Here is a 17,189-nt window from a genome sequence, read left to right on the forward strand (position 1 = left end):
CAAATTTGAAAAGATTGAAATGAAGTGTCTCAATCACAACGTACGAAACTGGAAATAACTTACAACAGGAAACTATAAACATCATTAATATGTATACGTTAAACATGCTCCTGAGCAAACAACAGGTCAAAGAGAAAAACAAACAAATCAATAAATATCTTGACATAAGGGCTGGTGGAGTGGCATAAGTGGTACCTGCACCTGCCCAGCAAGTGTGAGGCCCTGAGTTCAAACCCCAGCCACCAAAACCAAACCAACAATATCTTGACATAAAGGAAAATGGAAACAATATACCAAAGCTGAATAGGATGGAGCAAAAGTGATGCTTACATGATGAGAGGGGAATATTATTACAAAAACAACTTCACACCTGAAGGAACTCAAAGGAAAAGTCTAGAGCAAGGAAGGAAATAACAAAGATCAGAGCAGAAATAAGAGAAACTAGAAAACCATATGAATTAATACAAATCCTTCTCACGCTTTTCCAAAAAATTAGAGCAAATACTTACAAGCTCAACTTACACTGTCAGAAAGGAAATACGGGGCAGTATCTTCAGGAAATACATACACAAAAGCCAGCAAAAGGCCAGGAAACTGAATTCAATAGCACATTAAATACATTGTATACCATATTCAAGTGAATTTGCCCTATGAAGCAAAGATGGTTTAATAGATGCAATCAGCAAATGAGATACACAACACCAACAATATGAAGGATAAATGTCATGATCATCTTAGGCCCAGAAAAAGCAATTGAAACATTCAATGTTCTTCAATGATAAAAATTCTCAGTGAATTTGGTATAGAAGGAATGTATCTCAACATAATAAAGACCATACACGAGAAGTTCACAGCTAACTTTAATATCCATTATTCTGTTCAACATAATGCTGGAATCCTAGCCAGAGGAATTGGGTAAGAAAAAGAAATAAAATATACAAATCAGAAAGGAAGAAGCAAAACTGTCTCTATTTGCAAATGATGTGATTTTATAGAAGTTGCTATAACTTCACCAAAAATTTTAGAATGAATTTAATATTGCAGTATATAAGATCAGGATAAAAAAATTATTTGTATTTCCATATACTTTCAAAGAATCCCCCCAAAAAGGTGATTAAGACATAATTTCATCAAAAATAGCTTCTACAAAGAACAAAACCATTCAGATACAAAGCCTTGAATATATCATTAACTGATTTTGGACAAGGGTGTGAAGACCACACAATTCTTGCACACTAAGAACTATAAAACATTAATGAAAAAAATTAAAATATGACCCAAATAATTGCAAAGATATCCCCAGTTCGTTGATCAAAAGAATATTGTCATAATGTCCATACTTCCCAAAGCAGTGTACAGACTCGAGAAAATAACAGTGTTCTAATTCCATTTTTTTACAGAAACAAAATATCCTAAAATTTGCATGTAGTCACAAAAGACTGAATAGCTAAAGCATTCTTGAGAAAGAAGAACAAAGAGTCATTGCACCTCCTTGTTAAAAATTATATTACCAGCTATACTAACCAAAACTGTCTGTACTGGTAATAAATATAGAGACACATACCAATGGAACAGAATACAAAGCCTAAAGAGAAATGGACACACACAGAGTCAATTCATCTTTGATGAAAGCACCAAGAATACATAACAGGGAAGGATAGTCTTTTCAAAAGGTGGTGTGGTAAAACCTGGATATACACATGCACAATAAATTAAATTGTATCCTTTCACTGTACAGAAAATTAAGTCAAAGTGGATTAATGATTTACATATATACAAAACTAAAACTCCAAGGTGAAAACAGGGAAATATCCCCTTGACATTGGCTTGGCAATAATTTTTAGCCATGACATCAATAACAGAAAAAAGCACAGATGAGTGATTCTCCATCAAAAGAAAAGTTTCTGCACAAATAATCAACTGAGTAAAAATAATGGAAGAAAACATTACAAAACTACATCTGATGAAGTGTTAACATCAAATATATATTAACATTTATAACTCAGTAGCAAATATGACCCAATTAAAAATGGGCAAAGGCCCTGAATAAACATTTTCACAAATCAGACACACGAATGACTAACATGTATATAAAAATTTTCCTGAACATTACTAATTATCAGGAAAATGCAAATGAAAACTCCTTCAGGTCGGTTAGTATTTCTGTTATCAAAGGTCAAAAGATAGTGTCAGTGAGGAGATAGGGAAAGAGAGTATGTCCACGTTTTGAGGGGGATGTGCAAATATAAATTGGTGCCACCATTACAAAAAATACTATAGAGTTTCCTTAAAATATTAAAAATAGAACTAACAGATGGCCCAGCCAGCAGGGAAAATATATGAGTGAAATGACATCATTGTCTTGAAGATATATCTTTATTCTGATATTTATTGCAGCATGATGCACAATAACCAGGATATAGAAACAACCAAATGAATGAATGGATAAAATGTGATATGTGTATAAAGAATGAAATTATCACCCAACCTTAAAAAGAAGGAAATTGTGACAATATGGACAGACATGGAGAGATGCTTTGTGAAAGAATACAAATACAAATACTGGATGACCCCATTCACATGTGCAATCTAAAAAAGACAAACACGGAACAGAGTGTGGGTTGTCACAGAGTTTGCATATGTGGCAAACGGGAAATGTTTGTTGAAGTATACAAACTTACAAGATGAAAATGTCCTGAACAGCTAATGCCAACATCGTGACTACAGCTGATAATAATTTATACTTGGCACACATATCTTCAGTATTCTCTCTAGATAGATATATAGAGGAAACAATTATGAAATGACCAGTAATTAGTTTCATTGTGGTAATGATTTTGCAGTTATGTAAAATGTTATACATGATGAATATATATACTTCATTTGTCAGTAATATTTTCATATAGCTATTGTATCAAGAAGAATGAAATATTGAGGAATTAAACTAACCAAAGTAGAGAAAGACACATACAGTGAAAACTACAAATCGCTGAAACGAGCAAAACAAGTGGTTGTAAATCCCATATTTACTGATTTGAAGACAATAATGTTAAGATGCGAGTACTACACAAAGCATTGTACAGACCCAAGGCAAGCCCAGTAAATGTTCCAATGATATTTGCAGAAATAGAAAATCCTGCTCATAGAATCTCAAGGGACCTTGAATAGCGAAAACAGACTTGAAAATGAAGAACAATGCTAGGGTACTCACACCTCCTGATTGTCAAACTTACTACAAAGCCACAGCAATAAAAACTGATACTGGTAAAAAGACAGACATACAGCCCAATGAAACAACTCAGAAATACATCCTTCCACTGATTCTTTTCAGAAGGGTGCCAAACTCAATTAACAAGGTAAGGATTGTCTTTTCAAAAATGGCACTGATAAAATTGGATGTCCACATGTATAAGAATGAGTTTGGAACACATATTGAACACCATATACAAAAATCAACTTCAAGTGGATTTAAGACTTAAATGTAAGACGTAAAACTAAAACTCTCAGAAAACAGGGAAAAAACTTCGTAACAAAAGGTGTCAGTAGCTCATACCTGTAATACTAGCTACTTTGGAGGCAGAGATTAGGAGGATCTCAGTTTAAAGCCAGCTCAGGAAAATAGTTTACAAGACCCTATCTTGAAAATATCCAACACAAAAAAGGGCTTGTGGAGTGTCTCAAGTGGTAGAACACCTGCCTAGCAAGCATGAGGCCCAGAGTTCAAACCCCAGTACCACCAAAAAAATAAATAAATAAAAGAGCCTGAGTACCCACTAAAGAAATTTTAAAAAATCTCACTTATTAACTTAAACAGGGAAACTAAATAAAATGCTAATGGACTTCAGCAATACATTATATCTAGAGAACTCCTTACTTGACAAAACAACCCACTTCAAAAATAGCAACAGATTTAGAGAGTTGTGCAAAGAAGATATACAAATGGTGAAAAGGCCCATGGAATGATTTCAACATCACAACACTAGGGAAAGGCAAATCAAAACTTATGATGAGCTATGACTTCATATACAGTCGGATAACTACTATATTCATGTATATTTTAATAACAAAATAACAATTGGTAATTGGTATTGAGGGTGTGGAGAAATCTGAATCCTTGCCCAATGTTAGTGAGAATCCAAAACAATGAAGCTCCTGTGGAAAACAGTTTGTTGGCTCTTCAAAAAAAAAAAAAAGAAAGAAAGAAAAAAAGAGAGAAAATAGAATTATTACAATCCCACTTCTGGGTATACACCTTAAAGATTCAGATGCAGGGTCTCAAAGAGATATTTGTATACACAAGTTCATACTGGCATTATTTACAAAAGCTAAAACATGGGAGAAACCCAACCAAGTGTCTTTCAGTGGATGACTGGTTAAAACAAATGTATACACACACAATTGTGTTCAGTCCTAAATTGTGGAGGAGATCCCAGATGGCAGAATAGAGATGCCCTCCACTCACTGCCTCCACAAAGAAGAACCACAGTACAAGTGTAGAACTTGTTAATTTGAGGTGAGTGACTATGGAAGATCAGTGATCATTCAAAGAGAATGAAATGTTGAAGGATTCAGAGACCTGGGACAATGGAATCTCTTGCCTGCTTGAGCAGCTCAGGGAAGGGGAGTCTCCCTTTTGCAGGGGTGAGAATGAAATACAGTCCCAGCTAACCCATGTGGATGATAGCAATCCTAGCTACGTCTTATAGGAACACATGAAATATGAGAAAACCAAGACAATATAATACCCCCAAATAACATATATCTTAGCAACTGATCTAAAAAAAATGGGCTGAAGTACCCAGTAAAGATCCTCAGAGAATGATTATTTTTAAAAGCTTAATGAAATATGAGTTAATATAGATAATTAAATGAAATTAGGAGTACAATGGAGAATATGAACAAAAAGTTCAACAAAACCATTGAGATTTTGAAAAAGAACCAAATGGAAATCTTGGAAATGAAGAGTTCAATTAAGTCAAATAAAATATATAGACAAAGTCCTCAGCAACAAACTCCACCAAGTGGAAGAATCAGTTTGACAAAAGAAGACATTGAAAGAGAAAAACACAGAAAGATGGGAATTTAAGAAAAAAAGAAAAGAATGAAGTGAGTATTTAAATCCATTTGGAACCCATTTTACAAATATTCTCATTTTAAGAATGCCTGAAAGCCAAGAGAAAAAGTTGATGGCATAGAGAACCTACTAAATGGTAGTGGAACACATTCCTAATCTTTAAAAGATATGGACATCTATACACTAGAGGCTTTTGGACCCAAATAGACATGACCAGAAAATATTGTCACTAACACATACTGTTTTCAAGCTACTAAAATACAAGACATAAAAAATTCTAAAGTCTACAAGAGAAAAATCACAAGTCACATTTAATGCTATTGTCATTATACTAAGAGATTTCGAAGATGAAACCTTACAGGCCAGTAGGGAATGAAGTGAAGCCCGAAAACAAAATTGCCAGCAAGTCTATCCTTAACAATGAGGCAGAAATAGTTTTCATATGACAAGCAAAAATTTTTTTCTTTTATTATTCATATGTGCATACAAGGCTTGGGTCATTTCTCCCCCCTGCTCCCACCCCCTTCCTTACCACCCACTCCGCCCCCTCCCTCTCCCCCCACCCCCTCAATACCCAGCAGAAACTATTTTGCCCTTATTTCTAATTTTGTTGTAGAGAGAGTATAAGCAATAATAGGAACGAACAAGGGTTTTTGCTGGTTGAGATAAGGATAGCTATACAGGGAGTTGACTCACATTGATTTCCTGTGCATGGGTGTTACCTTCTAGGTTAATTCTTCTTGATCTCACCTTTTCTCTAATTCCTGGTCCCCTTCTCCTATTGGCCTCAGTTGCTTTTAGGGTATCTGACAAGCAAAAATTGAGGGAATTCATGACCTCTAGACCAGCCTTACAAAAAGTACATAAGGAATTCCTGCATCCAGAAGTAAAATAGAGAATTACACTCATGAATGCATATGAAATTGTAAGTCCCACCAGAACAAGTAGACACAATAAATAGAAAGTTTGTGTATGGTGGTGAAAGGCAGCCCAGGACAAAAGGTAGAGAGACCCTACCTCAAAAACAAAGCTGGGTATAGAAGTATGTGCCTGTAATCACAGCCACTTGGGAGGTGTAGGTAGAAGGATAGTGGTCTTTGGCTGACCTGGGCTAAAGCATGAGAATCTATCTGAAAAAAATAAATGAGAGGACTGGGGGTGTGTCTCCAATGGTAGAGTGCTTACCTAACAAACATGAAGCCCTAGGTTCCCTGGTACTGCCAATAAAGAATAAAACATTACTAACACATAAGCTCTCAAACCACAACAATGAACAAACAAAAGAGAAAGAAAAAACAGAATATTCAAATCAACTTGAAGAAAATCGACAAAATGACAGGAGTTCATCCTCTTGTATGAATAATAACCTTGAATGTAAAGTGGTCTGTGATCTCCAATTAAAACCTACAGACAGGTTAGATAGATTACCAACAACTAAACCAACAAAATGGTACCTGCAAGAAACTCACCTCACCCATAAAGCCCAAACTGACTGAAAGTGAAAGGATGTAAAATGACATTTCAAGCAAATGGAAACCCAAACAATGCAGGAGACTTCAAGACTAGAATGTGGGGCACAAAGGTCACTTTTTATGCTCAAGGAATCAACAAGAAGATATAAGGATTATTAATCTATGTTTACCTCATGTCAGAGCATCCAATTTTATAACAACAAACACTATTAGGCCTCAAGGGGGAAAAGGAACACACATACAATAATTGGGAGGGACTTCAACATCTTTCATTAATGGATCATCTATGATCCATTGGTCAACAAATAATATCAGACTTATCATATGGACTTCATAGACACTTTCCAACAGACACTTTCCATAGAACTTTCCAACAGCTACACAATACACATTCTTTTCATCAGTGTATGGAAGTATCTTAAAAATTGACCATAGAGTAGGCCACAAAGCAAGTTTTTGGGCTGAGGATATAGCTCAGGGGAGAGCACCTGCCTAGTGTGAGCAAGGTCCAGGTTTCTATTCCCAGCACTAACTGAACAAATACAGAAGCAACAGAAAAACATCTAGTCTCAAGAAATTTTACAAAATTGAAACAATTTTCTTTATCATTTCTGATGACAATGTAATGAAACCAGACATCAACAACACAAATATTTTCAAATTATACAAATACATGGGAACTGAATGACCTACTTTTTAAATAAAAATGGGTCAAAGAAATCAAAATGGAAATTAAAATTTTTCTCAAAACAAACAAAATGGAAATACGATTTTTGCAAACTTATGTTCAGAAAAAACAGTAATAAGAGGGAAGTTGTTAGCAGTAAGTGCCTACAACAAAAAAAAGAGAAAAAAAGGAAAGAATGATTTCAAATAAATAATGTAATGATGCATATCAATAATAGAGAAAAAGAATCAAAACCCCAACATTAGTAGAATGAAAAAAATCCCAATGATCAGAACAGAAATAAAGACTAAAAATACAAAAAAAATCAGTGATAAAAAAGGATGGTTTTTTGAAAAGATAAACAAAAATCAACAGTTTTTAGCCACTACCAAGCAAAATAGAGACAATCTAAATAAATAAAATCAGAGCTGAAAAAAGAGACATTACAACTGATACCACAAATACAAAGGATTGTTAAGATTATGAAAAACTATATGCTAGCCATTTACAGAATGTAGAAGTAATGGATAATATTCTGGGCACATGTGACCTACCAGAATTCAACCACAAGAACAGAAACCCTGAATAGACTTACAACAAGTAATAAGTTTGTCAGTCAAAATAATTCTCTTGTATATGACAACTAAGAAGTTTACTCAATGTGATTCTGTGAATGTGAAGAGTTACAGTAACCAAGATCAGACTGTTGTGAAGAGGCAAAGAGAGGAAGAGCATTAAGAATCACAAAGGAATTGACAGAATATCTGAAAAACACGAAGAAACAGAAAGGCAACACAGAAAATAGTAGGAAACAGCTCATAGCTCCAACCCTAGCTCCTGGGGTGGGAAGTGGAGAGAAGTTGGAACCACAACCACAGGGCAAGACCAGTAGCCCTGGTGACAGCAGACTTACAGTCCTACCCACAGGATAAGCCCACAGTTATCACAGCGTTAAATCCAGCATGGAAATTTGGTGTGACAGTGACTCCTGCATAGCAGACCAGCATTGGAGAAGAAATCCATTTTGCCACCCTCCAGATCTTAGAGAGCTATATCCAGGTGCTGTCTTGAGAGGGGGCCTATGGTTGGAGACTGAGTCATCCTGGGGTCCTGAAAATGAGTAACAATCAAAAGTCAGGATGCCTAGGGACACCATGTTACAATATTTTGGGGGCAGACAGCCAGGGAGAGGCAATTGCAGAGATGGGGAAAGTTAGACACAGACCCACTGAGAAGTTTAAGCAGAAGGGAGCTCAGAATACTTGCTCATTCTATGAAGCAGGTATTACCTTGAAACCAAAAGTGGATAAGTACATTTTTAAAAAGAAAACTATACACCAATTTCTCTAATGAACATGGATGCAAGAATTGTCAGTACAATGGTTTGAGTCACTGCCCTCCGTGATGAGGAGCAAGCCCCATGACCTGTCAATCACTGCAAAGACCACAAGCTGTGAGCCTGTGGCCAGCAGATTGCTTGGCCTCTAGATCTTCCTTGGTGCCAGTGTGACTTGATTCTGGTGAAGACTGAAAGCTCTAAGCCCAGGTCCAGTGGATCACTCAATTTCCAAAGCTTCCTCTATCCTACAGGGTGTTTTACTGCCAGTTGGGGTCTGAAATCATTGAAAGCAGAGGTCAGGGTGCAAGATTCCCTTAGTGTTCCCCCTGCGGTGCAGATCTGTTTAATTTTCCCCCTCCAAAACTGTTCAGGGACACCTCTAGGCTTGGACATTTGCCACTCCTGTGCAGATAAACTGGAGGATCTCTGGAGAAGGTGGGAACCTACCCAGCCCACAGGCCACAAAGCTCATTGGGGATAGAAGTGGCTCACAGTAAATGAAGGGAAGGTTCTATTGAATGCAGGCCTGAAGCAGAACAAATGACCCTTGACTAGCTCAGCCCACATCCTTTATACAGCATCAGTCTGAACAGTGCTGTGGCTGTTACATTGGTTTTTTTCACCTTGCTGAGTGGTACTGAGGATTGAGGTCTCAAGAGAAGGTTATTCACTAAGAAGACTCCAAAGTAAAACCAGAAAAGATACCCATTCCAACAAACTTGTAGATCACAACTTACATACACAAGCAATATGAAAATGCAAGACAAAATGACTCCTCCCAAAGTTTACAGTTCTTTAATCACTAAATCCAATGGCAAAAATTCAAAAGTGTACCTTTAGAAATAATCAGTGATCTCAAAGAGGTTCAAATAAACACATGTAGTAAAGAAATCAAATCAAGACTTGGATGAGGAAGGTAACCAATTGGATGAGAAATTCAACAACGTGGATAAGATGTTGACCAGAGATTCTGAAAAATCAATCAAAAATAAAACAGAAATCCTGGAAATGAAAAGCTTAATAAATCAAATAATTCACTCAATAGAAAGCATCACCAATTGACTAGATAAGTTAAAGAAAGAATATCAAGGATTGAAAATTAAGTTGAGGAATTACTGCATTTAGATAGCAAGAATAATCCTAATATCCAAGGCTTCTGTGACATGATTAAGAGACCAAACCTATGGAGACTATGATATGCCAGAGTGGGCCAAGAAATGGGCTAAATGCATGGAAAACTTAATCAATGAAATGATAGCAGAAATTTCCCCAAATCAAGGGAAAGAGACATGCAAGAACATGTCATATTGTAGTTAAAATGCCAAGAGTACATAACAAAGAATACTGAGAGCTGCAAGAGAGAAGCACGGAGTTATTTACAAAGTACATCCATCAGAATAACAGCAGACTTCTCAGTAGAAACTCCAAAGGCCAGGAGACCATTAAATGACTTATTTCAAGCTCAAAATAATTGCCTACCAACACTACTATATCCAGAAAATTTATTCTCTCAAATCACAGGAGATATAAAACCCTTCCATGATATATGTAAAATTAAAGCAACTGGAGACCATGAAGCCAGCTTTGCAGAAGAGGAAGCAAGATAAACACAATCATGAGGGTTCTGTATGGAATAAATCTTATTAGGAAGATAAAAAAACTGAGGAGGAAAGAATAAAACATTATTAATTCAAAAACCAGCAAGCCTCTAATATAAAGAAGGGAGAAGTTAGTCACACCTTTCATTAATAACCCTATGTATAAATAATCTTAACTCTACAATTAAAAGACACAGGCTGGCTGAATGAATTTAGAAAAACAAGACCCAACAGTTTGCTGTCTATAAGAAACTAACCTCACTGGCAAAGACACTCACAGAATGTGAGAGGACAGAAAACGAAATTCCAAGGAAAGAACCTGAAAGCAGCAAGAGTAGCTATATTCATCTTCATGCCAAAATTAGTCAGATGCAATAAAGTTACTATGTTTTAATAAAGGGAATTATCTATCAAGAAGACATAATAATTATAAGCATATATGTACCAAAAATGTGGTGCACTCAATTTCACAAGACAAAAACTAGACATAAAGGGACAGACAGGTCCAGATACAGTAATACCTGGTAACTTTAATACTCCACTCTAACTGTAGATGGATCAACCAGACAAAAAGAAACTTCAGAGTTACAATGATCCACAGAATGGTCTCAGTGCCCATAATCAGCCCTATGAGTGCTTACATTAAAAAGTCAGAGAATGCAAATAAATAACTTAATGATATACCTCAAGTTCTTAGGAAAACAAGAATAAGCATAACCCCAAATTAGTAGGTGGCAAGAAACAATAAGGGTCAGGGCAGAAATTAATTGAAGGAATAGTACAAAGGATCAATAAAACAGAGTTGGTTCTTTCAAAAGATAAACAACACTGGCAAACCTGGGCTGGCAGAGTGGCTCAAGTGTTAAAGCACCTGCCTAACAAGTGTGAAGTCCTGAATTTGAACCCAGAACCACCAAAAAAAAAAGATTGGTAAACACTCAGCCAAATTAACCAAAAGAAAGTGAAACACAAAATAATAAAATTTTAGATGAAAAGGGTATTACAACAGGTATCACTGAAATCCAGAGGACTATAAGGGACTATTTTGATATCTCATATCCCAATATATTAGAAAATCTAGAAGAAATGGATAATTTTCTAGACACATTTGACCTATTACATTTGAACCAAGAGGACATAAAAAATCTAAGCAGTCTATAATGAGCAATGAGATTGAGAATATGAATAAAGAATCTCCCAGCAAAGAAAAGGCCAGTTCTGCATAGATTCATTTCTGAATTCTACCAGAACTTTAAAGATGAACTAACCCCAATGCTCCACAAAGTATTCCATGAAGTAGAAAGGAATGAAAGACTTGCAACTCATGCTATGAAGCAAGTATTTCCTTGATACCAAAGTGGATAAGTACATTTTTAAAAAGAAAACTATAGGCCAATTTCTCTAATGAACATAGATGCACAAATCTTCAGTAAAATACCTGCAAACCAAATTAAAAAGACCACACACAGTGACCAAGTTGATTTCATTCCATGGATGCAAGTATGTTTCAACACACACAAACACACAATATAGCAGATAAATAGAATCTAGTACAAAAAAAACCACAAGATCATTTCAACAGATGCAGAACAAGTATTTGACAAAATTAAACATCCCTTCATGACGGGAAGATAACACCCCTGAAGAACCAGAAATAGGAGGATCATACCACAACATAATAAAGGCTTCAAATGACAAGCCTAGAGCCACTGTTATACTGAATGGGGTAAAATTAAAAACATTTCTCCTAATACCAGAAATGACACAAGGGAGTCTGCTGTTTCTATTCTTATTCGAAATACTGCTTGAATTCATAGAGTAATACAACAAGAAAAAGAAATAAAAGATAAAAATAAGGAAAGAAGTGAAATTACTCCCATTTGTAAACAATATGATCTTGTACTTAAAAGACCCTAAACAATACAACAGAAAATTCTTAAATCTGGTAAACACTTTCAGCAAAGTAGCCAAATAGAATGTCAACATTGAAAAATCAGTAGTTTTTCTAAATAACAATGACAAACATGAGAACTATTCACAATAGTCCCCAAAAATACCTAGGAGTAAACCTAACCAAGGAGGTAAAAGACTCTGTGATGAATAGGATATATCACTGAAGAATGAAATTGAAGAAGACTCAAGAAGTGGAAAGATCTCCCTTGTTTATGGATTGGTAGGATTAATATTATTAAAATGGCTTATTAGCAAAAGCAATTATAGATTCAATGTAGATTCAATTATAGATTCAACACTATAAGGACATTCTTCACAGAACTAGAAAAAATAATCCAAAAATCATATGGAAACACAAAAGACCCAGAATAGCCAAAGCAATCCAAAGAAAAAAGAGCAAAGCTAGTGGTATCACAATTCCTGATTTTGAATTGTATTAGAGACATAGTAACAAAAACACCCTGGTACTGGCACAAAAACAGATATATAAAGCATGGAATAAAATAGGAACCCATAAATAACCCCCCATAGCTACAGCCACCTGATCCTTGACAGAATGCTGTCAAGAATGTTGGAGTGGTGATGCTGTGACTCCAGTGATAGGGCACCTGCCTGCCAGATGTGAGGCCCTGAGTTCAAGCCCCAGTACTGCCCCAAAACATGTTTCAAAAAAACATATCTATATGAAAAAGATTGAACCTACATCCCTATCTATCACTTTGTACAAAAATCAATTCCAAATGTATCTAAGACCTTATTGAAGAACTCAAACTTTGAAACTACTAAAGGAAAACATTTCAAGATATAGCCATAGGCAATGACTTTCTGAATAAACCTCCCAACAACTCAGCCAATAGTAGCAAGAATTGACAAATGGACTTCTATTAAACTGAAAAGTTTCTGCACAGCAAAAGAAGCAATCAGAGCTGGCAGAATGGCTCAAGTAGTAGAGTGCCTGCCTTAGAAAGTGTGAGGCCCTGAGCTCAAACCCCAGTACTACCAAAACAAGAAAAACAAAAAAAAAGGAAGCAAGCAAAAGAGATGAGACAGCCTACAGAATGGGAGAAAATCTTTGTCAGCTATTCATCTGACAGGGGATTAATATCCAAAATATCTCAAGAACTCAAAAAAAATCGAACACTAAAGATCAAATAATCCAGTCAACAGATGGACAAATGAATTAAACAAATTTTTAATTGAAGAAATATAAGTGAAAAAACACACGTAAAAAAATGCTTGCCATCTTTAGCCATCATGGAAATGGAAACCAAAAATACACTGAGAGTCCATCTCACTGCAGTCAGATTGGCTGTCATCAAAAACACAAACAACAAATGCTAGCAAGGATGTGTGTGTGCGCACACATGGGGACAGGAATCCTCATACACTGTTGGTGGGAAAGTAAATTAATCCAACCACTATGGAAATTAGTACGATGGTTCCTCAAAAAATTAAAAATTCAACTGTCATATGATTCACCTACACCACTCTTGGGTATATGTCTAAAGGAATAAAAGGTAGCATACAACAGAAATATGTGTACACCATGGTTTTGTAAACACTATTCATAATAGTCAAGAAATGAACTCAGTCTAGTTGCCCATCAACAGATGAGTGAATAAAAAGAAAATGTGTATAAACACAACGGAGTTTTATTCAATCACAAAGAAAAACAAAATTATATTTTTACAGGAAAATGGATAAAAATGGAGATTATAATGCTAAGCAATATAAGCCATACTCAGACAAATATCATGTTTTCTTTCCTATGCTGGATCTAGAGCTAAAAAACCAAAAAGACATGAAATACAAGGGGAGCTATTTGGGAAGACGAAGGGGACCAGTGGGAGATGTTAGATGTATAATAGGGGGGTCGGTGAGTATGATCAAAGTATATTCTACACATTTATGAAAGTGTCATACTGAAACACATAAAAACATATCAAAAAGAACATTAGAAAGACAAACAACTTTTATGCTTTAAATTGAAATAAAATGTTAGCCATAAAAAAAATCTCCCAACAACAAAGCCAAGGACTGGATGACTTCAATGTTGAATTTTATCAAACACTTAAAGAAGAACTAATGCCAATTCTTCTGAAAGTATTCCTAGTAACTGAAAGGGAGGAAACCTTTCCAAACTCATTCTGAGAGGCAAAAATTACTCTATTACCAAAACCAGGAAAGGACAAAGCAACAACAAAAAAGAAAACTATAGGCCAAGGTCCCTGATGAACATAAATGCAAAAATCTCAACAAATTGATTCAACAGCACATTGAAACAAATCATCATGATCAAGTTGGTTTCATCTTAAGAATCCAAGGGTGGTTCAACATATGCAAACCAGTATACACAACAGGTCAGAAATCTTATCTTAAAGATGCAGAAAACACTTTTGGAAAAATTGAATGCCTGTTCATAATAACAGACCTGAATAAGTGATCTGCAGGATTGCAGTTCAACACAACAAACTCTATATGGCAAACACACAGCCAACATCATATGAGTGGGGAAAAGCGGAAGCCTTTCCTTTAAAGTCAGGAACAGGATAAATATGTCCATTCTCACTGCTCTTGTTCAATATAGTACCAGGGGGTTTAGCTATAGCAATCAGGCAAGAAAAAGAAATAAACAGAATACCATTAAGAAGGTAGAAAATCAAATTATCACTGCTTATAGATGATATCATATGTGCATAGAAAAACCTAAGGAGTCTATCAAAAGACAATTAAAATGGATGAATTCAGTATAGTAGGATATAAACATTAGCCTACAGAAATTAATAGCTTTTCTATATACCAATAAAGAATTTTATGAGAAAGCAATTATGAATCCCTGAGAAGAAATTTAACCAAGGAAGTAAAAGACCTCTACAACAAAAATATGAAACCCTGATGAAAGAAACTGAAGACACAAAGACCTCTCGTGTTCATGGATTGGAAAATTAATATTGTTAAAATGTCTGTCCTACCCAAAGCAAAGTAGATTCTGTGCAATCCCCACCAAATACCAGTAGCATTCTAAAATTCATAGAGAAGCTTGAAAGGTCTGAGTAGCCAGAGCAATCTTGAGCAAAAGAAATAAAGCATGAGGCATTACAGTATCTTGTTTCAAAACACATTACAGAACAGTAGGCACTAAAACAGCATGGTGTTGACATAAAAACAGACACATAGACCCATGGAACAGAACACAGACCCCAGAAAATAACACACACATCAACACCCAACTGATTCTTGATAAAGATGCCAAAAGAGCAAAAATAACACACTGGAGAAAACATAGCCTTTTCAAAAAAAGGTTCTGTAAAAAGTGGATATTCACACACGTAAGTCAGAGACTGCACCCCATCTCTTACACTCTATAAAAATCAAACAACAATGGATCAGAGGCTTAAATTTAAGACCTGACAATTTGAAACGACCAGAAGAAACTTTAGGAGAAACACCCCCAAAACACAGGAAACAAGGAAAATTTTACAAATGGGATTTTATCAAACAAGAAGCTTCTGTTCAGCAATGGAAATAATGGTCAGAGTCAAGAGAACCTAATGAATGGGCAAAACTAGGGTGGCAGGATGTACCTACAATCTCAGTACTCAGGAGGGTTATGGGTTCAAGGCTAGCCTATGCTACATAATGAGACCCTGTCTCAAAAAAAAAAAAGAATGAGAGAACATATTTGCCAACTAATCATTTGATAAAGGGTTCATATCCAGAATATATAAGGAATTAAGAACAAGAGTAACTCAATTAAAAATTGGCAAATGATGTGAAGACATGTTTCAAAAGAAGAAATAGGGCTGGATGTGTGGCTCAAGCGGTAGAGCACCTGCCTAGCAAGCATGAGGCTCTAAGTTCAAACCCCAATACCACCACAAAAAAAAGAAGAAATAAAAAATGGCCAACAAATATAACAGAAATGCTCAATATCACTTGCCTTTAGCAAATAGGGTGACATCTTACTCATTTAGAATGGCTTTAAAAGAAAACATGGTCACAGTGTCATATGCCTGTAATCTCAAGAACTCAGGAGGCTGAGTCAGGAGGATTGTGAGTTCAAGGCCTGGATACCGTAGTGGGACAAAAACAAAACAAAACAAAAAAAGCCGTGAAAAACAGCAAATGTTGGTGAAGAGGTGCAAAAAAGGAACCCTCCTACGCTGTTGGTGAGAGTGCAAATTAGTAAATATAGTCATTTTGGAGAACAATAAGGAAGCTCTTCAAATCACCAAAAATAGATCTCTCATGTGATCCACAATTCAGTCCTTCAAAGATACCCGAAGATAGTGAAATCACAATTCCAAAGCGATACCTGCACACCCATGGTTTTAATAGCTACGCTCTTCGCAATAACTAGGACGTGCAATCGGCCTCAGTGCCCGTCAGATGAGTGCATAAAGAAATGTGGGGTGTGTGCCACAAAGAGGACTGAAATCTTGTCATCTGGAGACAAATGGATGAAAATGAGGACCTTAGGTTAAGTGAAATAAGCCATTCACAGAAAGACAAGTAGTGTGTGCAATCCCTTATGTATAAAGGCTGTAAAAAAGTCTACCCAAAAGGAGGATAGAATTACTAGCGAATAGGCAGGTGGAGACGGGGATTTCATCAGCGCATACTGTCTACACGCATGGGAATAAAACACCACACCCCAAACAACTAATAAGGAACTGTTGTCCAAGGCTGGGCACGGTGGCTCACACCTGTAATCCTAGCTACTTGTGAAGCAGAGAGTGGGAAGATCATGGTTTAAGGCCAATCTGGGCAAAAACGCTTGGAAGACCCATCTCAAGCAATAAGGGCTGGGTGTGGTGGTGTGCCCGTCATTCCACCTGTGCAGGAAGCATACATAGGAGGATTGTGGTCCAGGCTGACCTGGGTGTAAATCTTAGTCCCTCTTAGAAAAATGATTAAAGCCAGAAAAAAAGGAACTCTTATCCAAAATATACAAAAAACCAAAACATTTTAAAAACAGCCATCTCACCAACATGATACCTATGGTAACTATTATACAGAAATATGCTCCTCATCCCATGCCACCAGGAAATCACAGAATTATTATTAAAAACAGAATAACCAGAGT

General features: G+C 36.0%; 1 protein-coding gene and 1 long non-coding RNA gene across 6 annotated transcripts in view; one reads left to right on the forward strand and one right to left on the reverse strand.

The window, feature by feature from the left end:
• The window catches only part of Kcnq1 (potassium voltage-gated channel subfamily Q member 1), a 328,142-nt gene that overhangs the window by 186,237 nt on the left and 124,716 nt on the right, over positions 1-17,189 (reverse strand). The gene's annotated exons all lie outside the window — the stretch shown is intronic.
• LOC141415091 (uncharacterized) overlaps positions 1-17,189 on the forward strand; it is a 113,014-nt gene that overhangs the window by 53,245 nt on the left and 42,580 nt on the right. The gene's annotated exons all lie outside the window — the stretch shown is intronic.

Source organism: Castor canadensis, chromosome 1 (assembly GCF_047511655.1).
Source record: "Castor canadensis chromosome 1, mCasCan1.hap1v2, whole genome shotgun sequence".
NCBI classification, from domain to species: domain Eukaryota; kingdom Metazoa; phylum Chordata; class Mammalia; order Rodentia; family Castoridae; genus Castor; species Castor canadensis.